General features: G+C 41.7%; 1 long non-coding RNA gene across 2 annotated transcripts in view; it reads left to right on the top strand.

Moving 5' to 3' along the window:
* The window catches only part of LOC141120215 (uncharacterized), a 143,698-nt gene that overhangs the window by 63,914 nt on the left and 60,576 nt on the right, over positions 1-19,208 (top strand). Inside the window, exons 6-7 of one of the 2 annotated variants that reach the window (XR_012239546.1) lie at positions 2,137-2,197; positions 7,514-8,482. This is a non-coding gene — a long non-coding RNA (uncharacterized lncRNA). Of the gene's footprint in view, positions 1-2,136; positions 2,198-7,513; positions 8,483-19,208 lie in introns of those variants that run through there. The other variant, XR_012239552.1, reaches the window with a different exon arrangement.

Here is a 19,208-nt window from a genome sequence, read left to right as displayed (position 1 = left end):
ATCTAATATAGAAGAACAATTGTTTTTGGAAATAAATTTGCCTGAGGCTCGGTTCACACTGGGGCGACTTGTCAGGCGACCTAGTCGCCTGACAAGTCGCCTCCCGTTCTGTGCTATGGAACCGTTCTAATCGGAGCGACGCAAGTCGCTCCGACTTAGAAAAAGGTTCCTGTATTACTTTGGGGGCGACTTGGGGCGACTTGCATAGACTTCTATACAGAAGTCGTTTTGCAAGTCGCCTCAGAAGTCGTTTGCAGGTCGCCTCGCTGAGGCGACCTGCAAGTCGTGCCGCCCCTGTGTGAACCGGCACTAAGCAGCTTAATGAGAGAAACTGAGTTTTTAGTTTAGCAAAGTTTTAGTAGTCGATATTTTTACAGCAAACTCCATGTTTTTAAAATCATTCTGGTCATTCTCAGACAAGAACTCCACCATTGTCAGGATGATGGCAACACAAAAAATATAGATCAGGTCGATGTTTGCAAAAAGAGAGAGCTTTGAGAGCCTTCTGATTGTCTAAAGAGTTTATTTAATGCATTCTTCTGTGCTGAAGAATTTTCAACTTCCAAAATACCATATCATAATACAGTAAAACCTTGGATTGCGAGCATAATTCATTCCAGAAACATGCTTGTAATCCAAAGCACTTATACATCAAAGCAAATTTCCCCATAAAAAATAATGGAAACTCAGATGATTCATTCCACAACCATTTATTCATAAGTCCTTCAGTTTACAGTCCATATAAAAAGATTATAGCAATGTGATGGGTTGCTTAACCATAAAATGTCCATCCACAAATGAAAGCCTCCGAAAGTGGATTAGGAGCAAAATCCATCAGGAGCTGCACAGTATAAAAGAGAAGAGAGGCGCTTCGAAGTGTAGAAATATGGTTACATTTAATGAAGGTACAACATTTAGCAACTCACATGGTTGATGGTTAAAAGAGGCACATGGCATCCCCCACATCTCTGGCTCTCACCACTGTCAGTCTGCAATCGTGACCGGGAAGACTACCCTGTAGTAGAGCGATCTGAAACCGAGGCTTGAACCTCTCGTGGAGCACAGTGTGGAAGGGAGGTCGATGGTGGTGAGGAGGAAGGTCTATGTGGACAGCTTTACTCCGGATGCCTGCATACTTAGATGTGCCTGTTTGAATCATCAACCATTTGAGTTGCTAAACGTTGTACCTTCAAGAAATGTAACCATATTGCTACACTTAGAGGCGCCTCTTGTGTCTTTTATACTCAGTTGTGACATGATGCTACTTGTGTATCAAGACATCGCTTGTATATCAAGTCAAATGTTTTAAAACATTTTGCTTGTCTTGCAAAGTACTCTCAAACCAAGGTTTTACTGTAAGTTCAAATTCTGCATTCTATTTTACTTACAATAAAATTTTGCAACATCACCACTACAGTTGAAATGTCCATCAAGTAAATTATATTTTTTTCTGACTTTTTGCTCTTCAGACTCACATGGCAAGCTTAATTTCATTAGTGTAGGCTACACTGAAAAAAACAAAAAAACAATAATAATTGTTCATATAGAGCTTATGTATTCAAAATTTTAGTTTAGCAAAAGTTATTTTTTTTTCCAAATGCAACAGTGTCCATGGGAATGAGTGCATACACAAAGCATGGCAAGCCTTCATTAGAGCCACCAACTGATGGCCAAACACCGAAATGGAATCACAGGGACTGCCAAACACTAATAAGGATTGCGGACAAGCACTCACCTTGAAGTTGCTATTTCCATAAAATGTTCTGCAGACAACTTTACAAGGCCAATACCAACGCAAGAGATGAAGCCAGTGACAACATTTAATTTCAATTTTCGATTTTTGTTTGCTGGCAAAGTCTCAAATGTTTTAAAACAATATTTAGCTTTTCTGACCTGCTTCAGTTTAAGTAACTTATGCCTGTAAATATGCTTGCAAAAAGTATATAATGCAGCAGATTTTCAGATACAAAGGTATTAAGCAGCTGCTGAAGGGCTACCATGAAAGCAGATAGCATCAAAGAAGCAGATAGATTGCAGATGAGTGGTTTACTCCCATATGTCTACTGTATGTCAGCTCTGTCATTTAATAATGTTATACCGAATTTCAGTTTTCTGCTATATTTTTTATTTTCACAGGAGGGTGTTAAAATGGAAATGTCTGCGGGATTCTTCCTACTTTTCCTGCTCTTTTCTCTAGGTATGTCTTCCTAACCAAATGACTTAGTTGCAGGGAATGTCAAATGTAAAAGCAAAGACTAAAGCATACATGGACTCTGTATTTAAAATTTATATTTATTTGTGTCCAATTTTGGAAAAATGGAAAAAAAGTTTAGTGTTTACCAGGCCCAGCCTGGATTTATGATCATACAGCATCTCGCAAAAGTGAGATTTTACAATATATATCTAACCCCCCCCCCAAAAAAACCCAAAAATGTAATATACTGCGGCTCACCAATAATTTTATTTTATTTCAAGGTTTTTTTTTCTTTTTTGACCTGGTAATTTTGCCAGAATTTCGAATGAAAATTAGGAAAAGCAGGTTCTAAAAAAGTTTGTTAGTTTTTCTAATCGTTAATGTGGTCAATTAGATGTTCGTTTTTGACCACAGTGACAAGAAAATTCGTAGAAGCAGGATGAAAAATGTTTCTCGAATGGTTACAGTGTTCAGTATGCGGCAGTGGTGGAACTACCAGGCTCGCAGCAGGCATACTTGTGACTGAGCCCTGGGGTTCCATCACTTTGGGGGAGGCCCAAAAGCCTGGAATGTGGCTCCAGGGTTTCTGGCCCCAGTTATGTGCACAGAGTGTCTATTACACTCTCTCTCACACTGCCCTGACCCCGCACTGACAGTCTGCCCCGCCCCTCCCCTCCTCACACAGATGCACAGACAGGAGAGGAAAGAACTAGAGAGAGCAGGATCTTCTCCTCCTCCTCATCTCGCCCCCTTCCTCCTGTGTGTCCCAGTGGCCCCACTCACATGCCAATTCCTGGCAGCTCAATGCCTCACAAAGGGAAAGTCAAACAGCCAGCAGCTAGATAGTGGAGGAGAGGCCAGCATGTACTATGGATGCTGCAACCCTCTAAAGGGGATCCACAGCTCTCCAGGACAGCCTTCTTTCCTAATCAAACTTCTCAGTGATTGAAAAGAAAGCAACACATAGGTGGGTCAGTCATTGAGGGGACTGAAGAGAGTGCATTGTCACCTCCAGAGCCCCTCTAACAACACAGAATCCTGCTGGAATTTCCCTGGTGTGGTGCACTAAAAGCCCCAGCATGCTCTGCCATCCTTTGTGTATGTATAGCACAGGCTAGTAGACTTTGCTTGCTGACCACAGTGGTGGAACTCCAGGGCCCAAGCCTCCATCTATGGTGAGTGAAGCGTCCCTCCCTTCCTCTCTTATCTCCCCAGCCTTTGAGCACACTAATGTAAGGGAGAGGCTGTAATGTAAAGGGGGACTCTGATGTAAGTGGGGGCTTTGGTGAGTAGAGACCACCTTACATAGGATTCCCAGAGTACCCCTTACATCAGAGTTCCCCTTTACATTACAATCCACAGAGCTCCCCCTTAGAGCCCTTTCACATGGCCGGATCCACCTGCTCAGCAGGAGATCTCTCTACTGATCCCCGTCGAGCAGGCAGATGATAGATTTGTGTCTGCTCCACTTGTGCAGAGCAGACACGGACACAGCTCACTGTTCTCTATGGGCTGGTCTGACTGTCATCTAATCCACTAGACGGATTGTGAATTGATCTCCATCTATCTGTTTCATTGGATCGATGCAGGCAGGTGTAAATGGACACATGTCTGATTACATCCACCTCCCCGCATAGAACAAGGGGTTGTCCGATCGCTTTGCACATGCCCTTATAGTGCAAGTGGAAATTCTGCAGACTCTGAAGTAACAGGGGCTCTGGGAACCCTGATTAAAGGGGAATGCTGGGAATGATGATGTAAGTAGAGGCCCCAGTTACCAGAGATCCCCTTATATCTGAGTCTGGAGTGTTCCCCCTTACATTAGAGTTCTCACTGTTCTTACTTATATCAAAGTCCCCAGAGTTCTCCCTAATATCAGAGTATATAAAGTCCCCCTTACAGTGTAAAGGAACTCTGCAAGTTCAGATGTAAATGGTAAACTGTGTATTCAGATGTAAATGGGAAACTCTGCGTGTTCAGATGTAAAGCGGAACTCTGTGGACTCTGATGTAAGGGGGGACTCTTGTGATTAAATATATACAATTAGAATTGTTATTTAATCACAAAATATATGTATAGTGTATACTACAAAACAGAATTTGCCGTAAACTGCTAAAGTCTTCGGGTTTGGCTTGAAGAAAAGGTGGCAACCCTGTCCAAGATGTCAGAAAGTGGTCCTGCTGCAGGATCATAATCAAGGGCCACGCACTGACAAGGACCCCAGGATCTTTGGAAAGGGTCATGGGACCAGAGATCAGGGGTAGACATGTGCAGGATGAAAAAATTAGTTTTGTTTCGTTTTGATTCGTTATTTAACTAAATTAGTTTAGTTAAATTCGTTGCATTAGTTACACTCGTTTTCGGAATTTGTTTAGTTTCATATTCGAATTCGAAAAAAATTTGCCCGCATTCGAAAAAATCTGACTGAATTAAAAACCAACTTCATTAAACATTCTACCGCATTCGAAAAAAAATGAACCGAATTTGAAAAAGTAAACTATATATAACCATTTTGCGAAATTCTAAATTCATATAGAATGAAATTGAATTCCAATAGAAAAGATTAGAACAGAATAGAAATATTAAAGAATAGCATAGAAAAACAATAGAACAGAATAGAAAAAAAAATATAATATATTCTATTCTAATCTTTTCTATTGGAATTCGAATTCATTCTGTGCCAAATTCCAATTTCGGAAGATGGTTATATATATATTATTTTTTTCTATTCTGTTCCATTGTTTTTCTATGCTATTCTTTTCTATTCTATTCTAAACTTTTCTACTCGAATTTGAATTCATTCTATATGAAATTCGAATTTCGGAAGATGGCCTCTGAAATTCAAATTTCGTATAGAATGAATTCGAATTTGAATAGAAAAGATTAGAATAGAAAATAATAGAAAAGAATACACTAGAAAAACAATAGAACAGAACAGAATAAAATATAATATACATATTATATTTTATTCTATTCTGTTTTATTGTTTTTCTAGTCTAATCTTTTCTATTCAAATTCATTTTATACGAAATTTGAATTTCAGAAAATGGTTATATAGAAATGGAATGAAATAGAATGAAATCGAATCCTAATAGAAAACACTAGAATAGAAAAAAACAATAGAACAGAATAGAAAAAAATATTTGATATATATATATATATATATATATATATATATATATATATATATATATATATATAAAACCATCTTCTGAAATTGGAATTTGGTACAGAATGAATTTGAATACAAAAGATTAGAATAGAATATATTAGATTTTTTTCTATTCTGTTCTATTGTTTTTCTATGCTATTCTTTTATATTATTTTCTCTTCTATTCTAATCTTTTGTATTGGAATTCAAATTCATTCTGTACCAAATTCCAATTTCGGAAGATGATTTTTTATATAATATATTTTTTTCTATTCTGTTCTATTGTTTTTTCTATTCTAGTCTTTTCTATTAGAATTCGTTTTCATTCTATTTCTGTATAACCATTTTCCAAAATTTGAATTTCGTATAGAATGAATTTGCATTCAAATAGAAAAGATTAGAATAAAATAGAAAATAATAGCAAAACAATAAAACAGAAAAGAATATATATAGATATCTATATATAGATATAGATATCTATATATAGATATAGATATACATATATAGTAATTCGAATTTTGTATAAAATGAATTTGAATTTGAATAGAAAAGATTAGAATAGAGTAGAAATGAATAGACTAGAAAAACAATAGAACAGAATAGAATAAAATATATATATATCATATTATATTTTATTCTGTTCTGTTCTATTGTTTGTCTAGTCTATTCTTTTCTATTATTTTCTATTCTAATCTTTTCTATTCAAATTCGAATTCATTCTATACGAAATTCGAACTTCAGAAGCCATGTTCTGAAATTCGAATTTCGTATAGAATGAATTTTAATTTGAATAGAAAAGACTATTATAGAATGGAAAATAATAGAAAAGAAAAGCATAGAAAAACAATGGAACAGAATAATAAAAAAATATTATATATATATATTCTATTGCTTTATTATTTTATATTCTATTATTTTATTTTCTATTCTATTCTAAAAATCGTTTTCTATTTTCTCGAATTCTAGTCAGGGGGGCCCTTCGTGGGTTCCTTGCAGTGGGGCCCTGTAGGTTCTAGTTGTATGGTCTCTGGTATGTTGTTTTTGTTCAGTAAAGTTCATTCATTCCAAAATCAAATGTTAAAAGCAAAAAAAAAATCTTTCAAACGACAAACAAATGTTCTGAGAATTTTCTGACAAATTTTCCTCCCCAAGCGATCGACTTAGCTTGATCACTTCTGATCTAAAGCTGCTTTCACACTGATCAGCTTTTCTTCTGACCATTAAATCCTATGGAACTCTTCACACTGGTCAGTTTCAGGTCTGTTGCATTTCCATAGTTCTGCTTGCTATGTTTTTGGCACATGTTTGGTGTGGTAAATAAATGCTCTAAAAATGCACCTCCCCAAAGACATTAATGAAAAGCACATCAAAATGATGTAAAAAAATGCATCCAAAGCGCACATTTTTGGTGCGGTTTTTGAGTCTCATGTCCTTTTTTCACAGGTGCAAAATACACCATAAACCTGACAAAGACACGGTAAAAACACATATATGTTTTTGCCACATTTTTGTAAAGCAGCAGTGTGAAATTAGCCTACACCGATCTGAAGGGAAGTCATGGCGATTTGACTGTTGATGTTGAATCACACATTGATCGGATAATAAAACTGAAGCATGTATGACTACCATTAGTTGGGTCAGTTCTCTGTCTACAAAGTACAAGAGAACTATAATAGGTGGTCAATTATTTTATAGGGTGTGAAGGAGTGGACAGAAAATCAGTGAATACAATGGAGAAATGTCACATGAAGGCTTCATTTATTTTTGATGAAATGTTTGATTTATTGGATTTTCCTAAAAACATTGTGTATCACGTTATTACACACAGTATACTTCCTACCAACTCTGTACTATGGTACCTCTCTTTACATTACCAAAGGAATTCCCATCATTTTGCATATTATTCTACTTTACATAAACCGCCCTCATTACTGGAGATGAAAAAGAAAAAGATCTGTTAATCTTAAAAGCCAACAATCTGCGTGTGGCAATCCAAAAATCTCAAGATGCTTTCATTGTATCTGATCTGTATGTTTTGTCTTTACATATGAGGTATTGTGAAATGATATAAAACTTCAACTGACTCAGTAATAGAAGTATGTACCTCCGTTATGTATGTATTTATTATTTGTCAGGTAAAGCAAATAATATAATGCTTTATTTTTTAGGATCCCTTGGACAAATTAGAATGGCTAAGACTCCAAATGTCATCTCTAAATCACCAATAGAGACAGTCACCATCACCTGTAAAACCCATGAAGCTGTAAATGATGCAAATCCAAAGTTCCATGCCTTACCCTGGAACCATCAGAAACTGGACCAATCTCCACCTCTAATTATATATCATGCCTATCGCCAAAATACCGGGGTTCCAGACCGATTCAGTAGAACTGTATCCATACCTGATGTCATCCTTAAAATTGCCAAGTCTGAAATACCGGATGAAGGTGACTATTACTGCCAGCAGCGCAAAGAACGTCCGAACACACAGTGATATGAAGCTGTACAAACACCTTCTGCATGTGTGCCTGTGTATTAGTATGCATGAAATCTGTATATACTTCCTAAACCTAATGGGGCGTACACACGGTCGGACTTTTCGTCTACAAAAGTCCGACAGCCTGTCCGACAGACTTCCGGCGGACTTTCGGCGGACTTGCAGCAGACTTTCTAACGAACGGACTTGCCTACACACGACCACACAAAAGTCCGACGGATTCGTACGTGATGATGTACACCGGACTAAAATAAGGAAGTTCATAGCCAGTAGCCAATAGCTGCCCTAGCATGGGTTTTTGTCCGTCGGACTAGCACACAGACGAGCGGATTTCGGGGTCCGTCGTAGTTACGACGTAAAGATTTGAAGCATGTTTCAAATCTAAAGTCCGTCGGATTTGAGGCTGAAAAAGTCTGCTGAAAGTCCGGAGAAGCCCACACACGATCGGATTACCAGCCAGCTTTAGTCCGTCGGCGTCCGTTGGACTTTTGTAGACGAAAAGTCCGACCGTGTGTACGCCCCATTAGGATCTTCATCTTACAGTTATCCACTTAGAATGAAATAGAACGTGATCCCTGGACCATATAGAGAAGTGAAGCTATACTGGAGACTATGACCCCAACACATTGTCTTCAATTCCAAATTAAACAAAGGCATACTTTTGAAATTGTATTTTCTCTGCCATGTCTGTACTATGTAAGCTACCACTTTATGAGACAGGAAGATTTAGAACAAACCTGTCATCAGTAAGTACATAGAAAATAGCCAACCACCTAATCTCACTGTATAACAGGCACCCTCAGGGGCCATAGTAAACCTTTAGGCATTGCAATTAGAGAGTCATTCAAACCCAGAATATTGAGTCCAGGAAGAGCTAGAATTGTAAGAAGTGATTGTAAAGGCTCTTTTTTTTTTCATAACAAACATGTTATACTTACCTCCTCTGTGTAGTGGGTTTTGCACAGAGCAGCCTGGATCCTCCTCTTCTTGGGTGCCTCTTTGCTGCTCCTAGCCCCTCTTTGAGTGCCCCCTCAGCCAGCAGTTTGCTACAGGGGGCACCCAAGCCAAGTCAGAGCTCCATGTATCCATTCAGACACTGAGCCCCGACCTTGCCCCTCCCCCTCTCTCCGCTGACTGGCTGACTGATTTTGATTGACAGCCGCGTGAGCCAATTGCGTCGCTGCTCTGTCTCAGCCAATCAGGAGGAGTGTACTGGATGACTTAGGGGATCGTGGACATCGCTGGAGAGGGAAGGGGCTCAGGTAGGTAATGGGGGGGGGGGGTGCTGGGGGGGCTGCTACACACAGAAGGCATTAAGATAAAAAAACCATCTGCCTTTACAACTCCTTTAAAAAATTTGATGTGGGATACAAGAAGAGATCTTAATATATGTAACAATGTAACACAGTTTTGGACCCCATGGATGGGACCAGCACCATTGAAGCCATGTGTGTACTATATAACAATAGTAATACTATGGGACCTGGGAAGTGGTAGAAGGGATCCCCAGGGGTGAGGAAAGGTTCAAGGCAAAGTATTGAGAAGTTGTGCTACACAGCCATCCATCACAATACCTGAAAATTGAATACAAAGGATCATAATCTAAAAAAATATATACATATACACATTTAGTTCCAAGGTTTGAGTGTATAACACCCTTCCCGTAAAAGGGAGAGTTGACCTAGTAAGCATTTTCCTTATGTCCCAGCTTCTTACCTCTCAACTTTTTACTTTTAGATATTTCCATCAAGTGTATTTATGGAATATGAATGGAAGGGAATATGGAAGATGAAAAAAAGTCAGTGTATAATGTAAAATCTTGTAGTATTTAAAAGACTCTGGAGGCCTGGGGCACAACTACAGATCATGGGGCACCATATCAAAATTTTGATGGGGCCTCCTGATGATCTCTTTCTGTGGTACCTGGCAGTGTTGAAGTAACAAATAATATTAAGGGCACTTTTACACTGGCGTTGGGGGCGTCGGCGGTAAAGTGATGCTATTTTTAGCGACACTTTATCATCATTTCTAGCGGCACTTTTCGGCCGCTAGCGGGACACTTTTGACCCCCGCTAGCGGTCGAAAAAGGGTTAAAAGCACCGCTGCAGAATCACTTTGCAGGCACTTCGGCGGCGCTGCCCATTCATTTCAATGGGCAGCGGCACTTTAGGAGAACTTTAACTACAACTTTAATAAATAGATAGGTACATAAATAGATAGATAGATACTGAATAGTAAACTAATAGATACATATTGATAAATTATATAAGTCAAGTTCTAGCTGCACCCCTCCTAAAAAACATAATAGATAACTGAACAGACAGATAGATAGATAGATAGATAGATAGATAGATAGATAGATAGATAGATAGATAGATAGATAGATAGATAGATAGATAGATAGATAGATAGATAGATAGATAGATAGATAGATAGATAGATAGATAGATAGATAGATAGATAGATAGATAGATAGATAGATAGATAGATAGATAGATAGATAGATAGATAGATAGATAGATAGATAGATAGATAGATAGATAGATAGATAGATAGATAGATAGATAGATAGATAGATAGATAGATAGATAGATAGATAGATATTGAATAGCTGTTGAGTTATTTTTGCAAGGTAAGATACATACAAATCTTTCTAGTACTTGGAACACATTCTGAAGTAGAAGCTGTGCACAGAACCAGATTTTTGATAGCAGAAAACAAACACTTCTGCGCACAAATGAGTTACCAGGTGAACTAGAGTTTGTGGTGGATAATGCCTCAGGCCTTGCTGCCCTCAGGGATAGGGGTATCCTAACAGTCAAAAGAGAAGAAAGAACAAAAGGGGGCACCAACCTTGTGCATTATCCTTGGATATAATTTTATTAAAAATTAAGTTAAAAAGCTACTCACAAACGTATAGAAGAAAACTTGCGGTACAAATAATCTCACAGCAATTGGTCTATGACAACAGACACCAGATGGTAACAGAGGAGATTTCAGGGGCCACTGCCGGCCGATGCGTTTCGAGGGAATACCTTCTTCCTTCAGTTAAATCTGATGCCCCACGTTTAACAGGTGGAATACAGTGAGCCCTATATAATAAGGTGACCAGATTTTTAAAATGAAATTTGGGGACATATACAGTGTATATATTTATTTTATTGGCAAATAGTAAAATATTTTATAAGCATATTTTCCTCAAATGATATATGCAGTGTATATGTGGTATGTGTTTATGTAATGATTTATGATATCTACGGAATTTCTGGAAATCATTTCATACCAGCCCCATAGCATTATTATACCAGCCCAACTGCATAACATCATTATTGTCTTGTTCATGAAAGGGAACACCATGCATTTTAAAGCACGTTTGAAGAGTGTATTATACTCACCAGTGCCCATCAGCGCAGCATCATCAGTGCCCATTCATGCAGTCTCACCAGTGTCAATCAATGCAGCCTCACCAGTGTCCATTAATGCAGCCTGATCAGTGCCCATCAATGCAGCCTCACCAGTGCCCATTAATGCAGCCTGATCAGTGCCCATCAATGCAGCCTCAACAGTGTCCATCAATGCATCCTCACCAGTACCCATAAGCTCAGCTTCACCAGTGCCCATCAGTGCAGCCTGATCAGTGCCCATCAATGCAGCATCACCAGTGTCCATCTATGCAGCCTCATCAGTGTCCATCAATGCAGCCTCACCAGTGTCCATCAATGCAGCCTGTTCAGTGCTCATAAATACAGCCTGTTCAGTGCCCATCAATGTAGCCTGTTCAGTGCCCATCAATGCAGTCTCACCAGTGCTCATCAACTCAGACTCATCAGTGCCCATCAATGCAGCCTCACCAGTGCCCACCAATGCAGCATCATCAGTGCCCATCAGCGCAGCCTCACCAGTGCCCACCAATGCAGCATCAGTGCCCATCAGCGCAGCCTCACCAGTGCCCATCAGTGCAGCCTGATCAGTGCCCATCAATTCAGCCTCACCAGTGTCCATCAATGCAGCCTCACCAGTGTCCATCAATGCAGCCTCACCAGTGCCCATAAATGCAGCCTGTTCAGTGACCATCAATGTAGCCTGTTCAGTGCCCATTAATGCAGCCTCACCGGTGCTCATCAGATCAGCCTGATCAGTGCCCATAAATGCAGCCTGTTCAGTGCCCATCAGTGCAGCCTCACCAGTGCCCATCAGCTCAGCTTCACCAGTGCCCATCAATGCAGCCTCACCAGTGCCCATCACTACAGCCTGATCAGTGCCCATCAATGCAGCCTAACCAGTGTCCATCAATGCAGCCTCATCAGTGGCCATCGATGCAGCCTCACCAGTGTCCATCAATGCAGCCTGTTCAGTGCCCATCAATGTAGCCTGTTCAGTGCCCATCAATGTAGCCTGTTCAGTGCCCATCAATGCAGCCTCACCAGTGCTCATCAGCTCAGACCCATCAGTGCCCATCAATGCAGCCTCACCAGTGCCCACCAATGCAGCCTCATTGGTGCCCATCAGTGCAGCCTCACCAGTGCCCATCAGCTCAGCTTCACCAGTGCCCATCAATGCAGCCTCACCAGTGCCCATCAGTGCAGCCTGATCATTGCCCATCAATGCAGCCTCACCAGTGTCCATTAATGCAGCCTGATCAGTGCCCATCAATGCAGCCTGATCAGTGTCCATCAATGCAGCCTGTTCAGTGCCCATAAATGCAGCCTCATCAGTGGCCATTGATGCAACCTCACCAGTGTCCATCAATGCAGCCTGTTTAGTGCCCATAAATGTAGCCTGTTGAGTGCCCATCAATGTAGCCTGTTCAGTGCCCATCAATGTAGCCTGTTCAGTGCCCATCAATGCAGCCTCACCAGTGCTCATCAGCTCAGACCCATCAGTGCCCATCAATGCAGCCTCATCGGTGCCCATCAGTGCAGCCTCACCAGTGCCCATCAGCTCAGCTTCACCAGTGCCCATCAATGCAGCCTCACCAGTGCCCATCAGTGCAGCCTGATCATTGCCCATCAATGTAGCCTCACCAGTGTCCATCAATGCAGCCTGATCAGTGCCCATCAATGCAGCCTCATTCGTGTCCATCAATGCAGCCTGTTCAGTGCCCATAAATGCAGCCTGTTCAGTGCCCATCAATGTAGCCTGTTTAGTGCCCATCAGCTCAGCCTGATCAGAGCCCATCAATGCAGTCTGTTCAGTGCCCATGAATGCAGCCTGTTCAGTGCCCATCAGCTCAGCCTGATCAGTGCACATTAATGCAGCCTGTTCAGTGCCTATCAGGTTAGCTTGTTCAGTGCCCATCAGCGCAGCCTGTTCAGTGCCCATCAATGCAGCCTGTTCAGTGCCCATCAATGCAGCCTGTTCAGTGCCCATAAATGCAGTCTGTTCAGTGCTCATCAACTCAGACTCATCAGTGCCCATCAATGCAGCCTCACCAGTGCCCACCAATGCAGCATCATCAGTGCCCATCAGCGCAGCCTCACCAGTGCCAACCAATGCAGCATCATCAGTGCCCATCAGCGCAGCCTCACCAGTGCCCATCAGTGCATCCTGATCAGTGCCCATCAATTCAGCCTCACCAGTGTCCATCAATGCAGCCTCACCAGTGTCCATCAATGCAGCCTCACCAGTGTCCATCAATGCAGCCTCACCAGTGCTCATAAATGCAGCCTGTTCAGTGCCCATCAATGTAGCCTGTTCAATGCCCATCAATGCAGCCTCACCAGTGCTCATCAGATCAGCCTGATCAGTGCCCATCAATGCAGACTAACCAGTGTCCATCAATGCAGCCTCATCAGTGGCCATCAATGCAGCCTGATCAGTGCCCATCGATGCAGCCTCACCAGTGTCCATCAATGCAGCCTGTTCAGTGCCCATAAATGTAGCCTGTTCAGTGCCCATCAATGTAGCCTGTTCAGTGCCCCTCAATGTAGCCTGTTCAGTGCCCATCAATGCAGCCTCACCAGTGCTCATCAGCTCAGACCCATCAGTGCCCATCAATGCAGCTTCCCCAGTGCCCACCAATGCAGCCTCATCGGTGCCCATCAATGCAGCTTCCCCAGTGCCCACCAATGCAGCCTCATCGGTGCCCATCAGTGCAGCCTCACCAGTGCCCATCAGCTCAGCTTCACCAGTGCCCATCAATGCAGCCTCACCAGTGCCCATCAGTGCAGCCTGATCATTGCCCATCAACGCAGCCTCACCAGTGTCCATCAATGCAGCCTGATTAGTGCCCATCAATGCAGCCTGTTCAGTGCCCATAAATGCAGCCTGTTCAGTGCCCATCAATGTAGCCTGTTCAGTGCCCATCAATGCAGCCTCACCAGTGTCCATCAATGCAGTCTGTTCAGTGCCCATAAATGTAGCCTGTTCAGTGCCCATCAATGCATCCTGTTCAGTGCCCATCTATGCAGTCTGTTCAGTTCCCATCAGCTCCTGTTCAGTGCCCATCAATGCAGCCTGTTCTGTCCCCGTCAGCTCAGCCTGTTCAGTGCCCATCAAAGCAGCCTGTTCAGTGCCCATCTCTGCAGCCTGTTTAGTGCCCATGAGCTCAGCCTTTTCAGTGCCCATACATGCAGCCTGTTCAGTGCCCATCAGCTCAGCCTGTTCAGTGCCCATCAGCTCAGCCTGTTCAGTGCCCATCAATGCAGCCTGTTCAGTACCCATAAATGCAGCCTGTTCAGTGGCCATAAATGCAGCCTGTTCAGTGCCCATCAGCTCAGCCTGTTCAATGTCTATCAATGCAGCCTGTTCAGTGCCCATCAGCTCAGCTTGTTCAGTGCGCATCAGCTCAGCTTATTCAGTGCCCATAAATATAGCCTGTTCAGTGCCCATCAGCACAGCCTTACTTGTGGTCATCAATACAGTTTGACCAGTGCATAGCGATTGGAGAGCAGGCAGATTACACAGAGAGGGGATCTCCTGTTTACCCAGCACAGCCGCTGTCCTCAGACGAAGTCCCGCCTCCAATGATATCGTAGAAGCCGGACCGGGAGGCGGGACTTTGTCTGACAGGCGGGTAAGCACGAGATCCCCACTCTGTATAATATGGTGGCATTCGCCCCCCCTCCATGTCCGAGACAGCCCACACCCCAATGGGTCCAACGGGACCCATGGCAGGGTTGGCCCTGGGCACCCCCTCTGCCCCAGCTCGCAGTTCACCCACCCAGAATTGGCCCTGTAAAGGAACAAACCGGGAATGTCTGGTCACCCTACTATATAGTGGCCATACACAGAATGATAAATGAACTAATCATAGACTCAGACCTGATTCACACCAATGCAGGTTGCAATTTGCATATTCCAGGTGCATTTTGCATTTTCCAACACACGTTTTTGATCTATTGATCCCTTTGATCTGTCTGCCCTGATGCACCTCTGGATTGGCTGTTGGACTACTCTCCTATGGACAGAGCCCATAGACTTGTTCCCTGCCCCCGGGATCGGTATGTAGAGTCTAATTCCAGAGCTGCAGTTTATCTATGGTCTCCAGCTGTGGATGCGTGAACTGTTCTAGCCTGCCTTTGTGCTGCAAACTATCTTGTGGTCCCTAGCTGCAAGAATGCAGACTGTTCTAGTCTATCAATATCTGTGCTTAAAACCTACTTCTTGGTCCTCAGCCGTGAACCCAGGACTGTTTCACTCTGCCACTATTTGTGCTTATACTGTTTGCATGGTCTTTAGCTCTGCACCCATATACTGTACTGTCCTAGCCTAATACTACTCATGCTATATTTTCTTCAGCTGTGCACCTACAGATCCTGCTAGTCAACTGTCCTTGTGCTACTGCCACTGATAAAAAAAAATTCCTCTGCAAGTTGTGCTTGGCATTTTGAAATATCCCACACCCCTCTATCCTCTCCTGTTACAAGTTTCTTCAGCAATAAGTTACAAAAAGACATTCCCTACACTGATTTCTGAGCCATAATGAATAGACTGTTGCTGTGTGCCTAGCTGCCTTTGTACTGTTTTGGGAAAGAACCTGTCTAATCTTTTGTGACCCCTTTGGGGGATCGATCCCTGTATTCCATTATGATCACTTGGTGATCCTGCCTGTGACATACTTCCTGTCATAGGGTGATAACGCTCACTCACCCTACTATATCTATGGAGAAGCACCCCGGGCTTCTCTTCTGACTTGGACTATGTAACGACACCCCGAGTATGAAAGGGGTCAAAGCCGTTTAGGACATTCCACTCCCAAACACAAAGGCAGCTACCGAACACTCCAATCAGCCGAACAAGAAACCCATACGAATAATTCTTCCCCCAAATACGAGATGAGGCTCTGTATGGAGGGTCAAACAGGAATCAGACTCCTTATTTTGAGATCTCACACAAATATATACAGCAAGATGAAAATACAACCTGTAATCAGAAACCTAATTAACATGAGCTAATGATCTAATCCTTCAGAACTCCTTCATACAATTGCAGGGTTAATTAGCACAATGAGTGAAAGACTCTTAGAAGCTGTGACAAGTCATACTAGACTAATTTACATTATAGCAGCATTCAGTCCTCTCCAAAAGCCTCTGTCCCGGCTTGGTCTGTCACAGACTACATACAATATACAAAAAAGTGTAGCGCTATAAACCCCCAAAAAATATGGTGAATAAAAAATATAGTATAAAGTGTATATTAAACTGATATCACAAATTTATGATATATCCTTTAAAGTACAAAATAAAACAAAGTGATGTGCTGTGAACTAAAACCATTACTTTGTGTGCCAAAAAAATATTAAATACGTTTTAAAAAATAATTTGTAAAGAACAAAGATAAAGTCCAAAAGGAAACCCAATGGAATTGACACCATTAAAAGTTCTTAAAAAGAAAGTCCAAATGTTGATTGCAGAAATGAAAAAGTGAAGAAAATCTGCCACCAGCGGTCTATGGAGGCTTACCAAAGGCAGAGGACCAAAGTCCACCCAAACGTTACAATAAAAGGGATCAACTAGATCAGGCAGGTAAGTGGAAGTGTAAAAACACCATAGGTGAGCAGAAGAACTGTTGATGGTTCAGAAGCCGTCACCGAAGGCATCAAGAGGCTTACCAGAACATATTGACTTGAGAAGACATACGTCATACAAGTCAAAAAGGCTTAATGGCCAACAGGTCTGGATAATCCGTCTCTTCAGATGTCTTCAATAGTTAGCAAATGGAGATGGCAATACGACTTCCACAATTTTTCATACAGCATAAACAATCCAACAGGGGCCATACGAATATTCATATGCCATACAAGAAATGAAAAAATTCACATAGCGTGATAACGTTAACACTGGTTTATTAAAATAATAATAAAAATAGACTCACATGTTAGAAGATTATAAAATGCAAGTAGCGGTAATCGTGAGGGATCCACCCAACACGTTTCAGCTAAAGAGTCATCATCTGGGGTGCGGAACACCCCCACCTCACCGCTATATAAACCAATAATGACCCCTCATGAAAGTGTCATAATACCGGAAGTGCAATGGGATTGTATTACTTCCGGTTTAGAGAGACATCTAGTTTATAATCTGGCTCATATATAAATAGACTCAGGAGGTTTTTATCCCACAAGAAAAATGTAATTAAAAAGTTAAATAAATATGCTAGATGTCTAAAGAGGCTGGGTGTAGCCGTAATTAAATAAAATCAGCACCAAGCCTCGTTTCCATACAGGTAGTAAGAGGCTGCACAGACCAAGCCTCGCTCCTGTACAACGGTGTGACATCACGACCCGCACAGATAGTGCGGCGTCGCAGCGTTCCACACACTGGACCAAGCCTCGAACTGAGGTCAGTCATGTGACACGCTGACGTTGACGTGTCAAGCGTGCAGAGAGAACAGCAAGCGGAACCAATTAGCATCCACGCAGTACAGTACGTCGTGACGTCACTGGTCACCACACCGGCGTGACGGCTCTAGAATAAGACACAAACCAAGCCTCATTTTACAACTAGTCATAAGACTGGCAGGGAAACCGTAATGTTCACTGGGACAACAAATAGTAATTGAAATTCATAAAGAAGAATTTACTAATTAGATCCAGCAATTGGATGTAAACACATCCAGAGCTGGAAGCCAAAAATTAAAAATTAAGAATGGTATATTAAATAATAATATGGTAATATTAAAAAATAATAATTATTTCGGAATAAGATCCAGGCAAGATATATATTAAAAACCGAAATCTAAATTGACTAGGGGTCAAAAAAATAGCTAGATGACACAGCCAGTAGGGGTCACTTATGATTGGAATGACAATACCATTAGCAGATAATGTACCAATAGAAAATATTAACAATAAATATAAAAAAAATAGTAGATTATAAGTATTAAAAAGGGGGAAATAAAAAAGAAAGAGAGATAACACTCATATTAGGCTTGATTAATAAATGAGTTAATGTCCCACTTCACATTAATCCCCAGTGGAAAGTGGGACTGCAACTCATATGTCCAGTATGTCTCTAAACGAGAGACACCCCTTAAAATAGACCAACCCTGCCATGGAGCAACATATCTGTCGATGATAAGGAACTGTGTGCCCATAGGGTTCCGATCGTGAAATTCCCTATAGTGCCGAGGAACAGTATGCTTAGTACTACCCGCCTTAATTAAGTTAATATGTTCAGAGACTCGTGTTGAAAAAGATCTGATAGTCCGGCCCACATACTGTTTGCCACACGAGCAAGTCAGCAGATATACTACTGCTGTAGTGGCACAGGTACAGAATTTTTTATTTTATATGAACGGCCGGTGACGGTGGAAAGGAAGCTATGACTAGCTCTCCCACCACACGTGTTGAACTGGCACACCAAACACTTTCTACATGGATGGAATCCAGTCCAATCATGGAAAAAATATGTATTTTTCGGAGGGTTGACAATTTATTCCAGAGTGAAGGTACACCCCTGAAAACCACCTTAGGAGTTTCAGGCAATAAGGGGCCCAAGACCTTATCCGTCTTTAGGACATCCCAATGATGTTCAAAGATTTTCTTGATCTGTTTAAATTGAATAGAAAAAGATGTTAAAAAAGACCACTTGAAGCCATCACTTTCCTGTCGAGGTTTGTCCTCCAACAGTAAAGAGCGGTCAATAACACAGGTGTTGGCAATTTCCCTATCTATATCAAAAGGGTCCTAACCCTTTTCAAGAAATCTTTCTCTTAAAATATTAGCCTGAACTCTAAAGGTATCTAAATCCGTACAATTCCTGCGCAGCCGCAGGAATTGGCTCTTAGGGACTGATCTAATCCACGATCTGTGGTGGCAGCTGTCAGTAGGTTTAAAAAAGGTACTAAATACAAATTTCTGTTCGGTTCTCTCAATGACCAGATCCAAAAAATGGATTGAAGATTTACTTGCTTGTCAGTTGGTT

The sequence above is a fragment of the Aquarana catesbeiana genome, linkage group LG01 (genome assembly GCF_042186555.1).
Source record: "Aquarana catesbeiana isolate 2022-GZ linkage group LG01, ASM4218655v1, whole genome shotgun sequence".
Lineage (NCBI taxonomy): Eukaryota > Metazoa > Chordata > Amphibia > Anura > Ranidae > Aquarana > Aquarana catesbeiana.
This window is presented reverse-complemented; position numbering and strand designations above follow the sequence as displayed.